Source organism: Chrysochloris asiatica, unplaced genomic scaffold (assembly GCF_000296735.1).
Source record: "Chrysochloris asiatica unplaced genomic scaffold, ChrAsi1.0 scaffold00099, whole genome shotgun sequence".
NCBI classification, from domain to species: domain Eukaryota; kingdom Metazoa; phylum Chordata; class Mammalia; order Afrosoricida; family Chrysochloridae; genus Chrysochloris; species Chrysochloris asiatica.
Genome location: NW_006408617.1, coordinates 7,619,360 through 7,623,940, shown reverse-complemented (window position 1 = coordinate 7,623,940; position 4,581 = coordinate 7,619,360). Strand labels below are relative to the sequence as shown.

The 4,581-nt window shown below is 35.9% G+C and overlaps 1 pseudogene; it reads left to right on the top strand.

Moving 5' to 3' along the window:
- The window catches only part of LOC102818144, a 14,212-nt pseudogene extending 9,920 nt beyond the window's left edge, over window positions 1-4,292 (top strand).
- The last annotated feature ends 289 nt before the right edge of the window (window positions 4,293-4,581 follow it).

Here is a 4,581-nt window from a genome sequence, read left to right as displayed (position 1 = left end):
TTTTCATATTCAATTGACTCCCTTTTTTCTCTTTTGGTGAAATCTTTTAAAGCATATAAATTTCTAATTTTTAGTATGTCCCAGTCATCTATTTTGTCTTCTTTTGTTTGTGCAATTCTTGCAATGTTTGGTAGTATATGTGTGCCCTGTATTAGAGCCCTCAACTTGTCCGCATTTTTTCATTTATGACCTTTATAATTTTGGGACTCACATTTAGGTCTTTAATCTATATTTAGTTGGTTTTTGCATATGGTATGAGCTAAAGGACTTGTTTTGAAGTAAATTTTTTTTGTTAAGTGTTGTCGAGTTGGTTCTGACTTAACTATAGTGTATTGGCTTTCCAAGGAACAACTGGTGGATTTGAACTGCCAATCTTGTGGTTCACCCAACCTTCTGGACCAGTGCTTATTGTATAGGAGCTCTCCTAATAACATGTCCAAAGTAGAGAGATAAAGTCTCACTATCCTAATCTCTAAGAAACATTCTGGCCATACTTCTTGAACACAGATGTGTTTGTTTTTTTGGCAGTCCATGGTACTTTTAGTATACTTTCCCAACACCGTAACTCAAAAGTATAAATTCTTCTACAGTCTTCCATATTAGTTGTCCAACTTTCACACGCTTATGAGGCTATTGAAAATACCATGGATTGGGTCAGGCACAACTTGTTCCTCAAACTGATATCTTTGCTCTTGAACACTTTAAAGAAGTCTTGTGCACAGATTAGCTTAATAAAATACATCATTTGTTTTCTTGACAGCTGCTTCCATGAGCTTTGATTGTGGATCCAAGCAAAATGAAGTCTTTGACAACTGCAATGTTTTTTCCATTTATCATGATGTTATTTAATGGTTCAGTGATGATTTTTGTCTTCTTTATATCAAGGTGCTACTCATACTGAAGAGTGAGGTCAGTGATCTTCATCTGCAAGTAGTTTTTAAGTCCTCTGTGCTTCCAGCAAGCAAGGGTTTATCATCTGCATATTGCAGGTTGTTAATGAATCTTCCTCTAATTCTGATGCCTTCTTCATATAATCCCATGCTCTGATTATTTGCTCAGCATACAGATTAAATAAGTATGGTGAAAGAATGTAACCCTGGCTCATACCTTTTCTGATTTTAAACCATTCAGTGTCCCCTTGTTCATTTTGAATGCCTGCCTCTTGGGTTATGAGCATGTTCCTCATGAGCACAATCAAGTGTTTTGGAATACCCATTCTTAACAGTGTTATCCATAGCTTGTGATGATCCACTTAGTCAAAAGCCTTTGCATCGTCAATAATATGCAAATAAACATCTTACTGGTATTCTGTATTTTCAGTCAAGAACTATCTGATGTCAGTTGTGATAGTCCTAGTTTCACATCCTCTTCTGAATCTAGTTTGAATTTCTGGAAGTTCCCTGTCAATGTACTTGTGCATGCATTTCAATTCTCTTCAGTAAAATTTTACTTGCATGTGATATTTATGGTATTCTTGGATGATATCTACATTCTGTTTGATCACCTCTCTTTGGGATGTACACAAATATGGATCTCTTCTAATCAGTTGGCCAGGTACTTGTCTTTCAAATTTCTTGGCATAGATGGGTAAGTGCCTCTAGTTTTTCATCAGATATTGAAAGATTCCAATTTGTATTCTGTCAATTCCTAGAACTATGTTTCTCACCAATGCTTTCAGTACAACTTGGATTTCTTCCTTCAGTACCATGAGTTCTTTGATTATACATTTCCTCTTGAAATGGCTGAACATCAAGCATTGCTTTTTGGTACAATAACTCTGTACCAAAAAGAAATGCCTGTAGAAACTTTCAATATTGAAATTTGAAGCTTAAATTTTTTCTTGAGTTATTTTAGTTTGAGAAATGATAAGCATGTTCTTCCCTTTTGGTTTTCTATTTCCAGGTCTTTGCACATTTCATTGTAATACTTGTCTTCTTACAGTTTAGGAGGCTAGGCATCTGAATTCAGAGTGCCAGCTCTGGGAAAAGATTATTGTCACCTTTTCAGCGTCCCTTGGAGCTCTCCATACACCTTGGCATCAGTATTTCTCTAGATCTTGGAGTTTCACAGTACAGAGGCCCCAGTTTAAAATAGCACACTCCATTCCTGGCTCTTTTTTCTTGGTGGTAGTAGATTCCTCTGAGTTCTGTTTGCTTGTTTAATGCATCTTGTGGCAATGTGGGTTAATGTGCAAAGTCAATTTGAACTGCAAGATCTGTGGTTCAAGCTTACCAGCTGCTCCTTGGTAACCCTATACAGGGTTGCTATGGGTTGGAACTCAACTCATGGCACTTAACAACAGGGTATCTCAAAAGAGACTCAAGACACAACCTAATCCTGTAGATTGCATCTGGCCTCATTAACTTCAAAGCAGTGAGAATTTGCAAGACACAGGATAGTTAGATTGGAGCTGTTCATGTCAAATCACATCATGGAGTGATTACATCATATTAGATCTCATCATGTTGTTGATTGCTACATGTTAACCACTGAGAATCCTGGCCCAGTCAAAACCTTAATCATCACAGCATCTCTGTTTTGCTCATATACCATAGTTTCAGGTCTGAATATTACAAGCTACTAATGATTTGGATCAGACTGTTCTAATTTAAAAAGTCACATGTTATGATTTTTTTTCTTCTTGCCACAAAATCCTCTGAGATGTTTATTTAAAATACCATTTCCTGGTTCCTATATTAAATCTCCTGAATTATTATCTTTGGAGACTGGGAATATAATGATGCATTTTTAACAAACACTCCAGGTGATTTTAATGCACAATAAAATCTAAGAACCACTCTCTTTGTACTTTTTATGTGAGGGATTCATTGACATATTTCACTGGGAGTGGTAAGGCTGTGAGGCAGAAAGAATGTGGTATTGAGCATCAAAAAGGTTCTGTTCTGTTCCTCATGAAATGGTGTTGGGTGAGTAACTTGTTCTTTCTGAACTTTGGTATCCTCATTTGTAAAATGAAATAATATTCCAGTTCTCCTCTGAGGACTGCTACAGATATCAATAGAGACAGATCAATTCAGCAAACATACTTTGTAAAATAGAACACAATTTACAAGCTTTGTAACTTGTATACCTTTGATACTTAAAGACGTTTGTGTTTTTAACCTTTCCAGTAACTAAAATACATTTTACAACTTGACAGGGATATAAAGTAGCAAAATAAGTTTTGGGAAATTATATATACAGAATTAAACATACTAGGCATAACCAAACCTGCTTTCAACTTATTTTTTTTAGCAGGTGATGCAGGATCTAGAAAAGACTGTACATGCATCAAAATATGTCCAGAAATTACATTCTAATGGGCTACATTATATAAATTTAAGGAGTCAGAATAAATTATCGGTGACATGCAATGATTGATAATATGGATATTAATTATATTCCTGAATTGTGGCACCTACATTTACTCCCCAAAGAACAGAATGATTGTCAGAGCCAGCAATATTTATCAAAGTGACACCAAAGTCACAATATATGGATTTACTCTTCTCCTGCTGAAATTTACAGACTTTGATTAAGTCATGTGATAATGCATGCAGGACATCCTGGAACCGTAGTATATCAAAAGGGCAACTCTGCTGACGGCTTCCCCTTGAAACATCTGCAAGTCACCAAATTCAAAAGAGCATATATTTGAAAATGGTTTCAATGACATATTGTTTAATGGGTAAATCACTTATCTGGCAAAAGTTCTCAACCTCTCTACTACCATTTTGTTGCTTTTAGAGGTGACTGATTAATTTTATTTACATTAGCTAGAACTTTTCTTGGGAAGCAACTGACCAAGAAAGGTCACTTGCTTAAGGACTCCAAATCTAGAAATTTACAGAGAAAGCGATCCTCATGGCTTTACTGGGATGGAAAGTGAGGCGTATTCTTAGTAATATTGATAGGACACTAGCAACTATGTGCCATTTTGTCATAGAATGATGACTTGTGTTTTGTTATGATGTTAGAAGCTAATTATTTATCCAAATGTTAGCAGAGTCATCCATAGTGGAAAGGTTTCTGTGGAGCTTTCAGATTAATAAATGCTAAGAAGAGAGGCCCAATGATCTTCTTCCAGAAATTAATCAATGAAACATTTCCCTATGAATCATAACAGAATGTTTTCCTCTATAGTGTTGAAAGGTGAGCTCCCTAAACTGGAAAGCACTCAAAATACAACAGTAGACTGGAGCATACCGACAACTGTGAAGATGATGCAGGACCGAACAACATTGCGTGATGTTGTACATGGGATTGCCATGTACAAATTGAAGTCAATTTGACCATACTACAGTAGTCCTGGTGTGACACTATGGGTTAATGAGCTGGACTGCAAAGTCATTTGAACTGCAATGTCAGTGGTTCAAACTCACCAGTCACTCCTCAGAAACCCTACACTGGGTTGCTATGGGTAGGAACTGACTCGACAGCACTTAACAACAGCAAGAACAATAACAGAGATAATAAATAGGACAAAACTAAAATTTTCAGTAACTGGAATGTTGTTTCTTGGTATACCTACTTTAATCATATCAGTGTACAAATATTAAATTTTTTTTATTTAATTCTAAC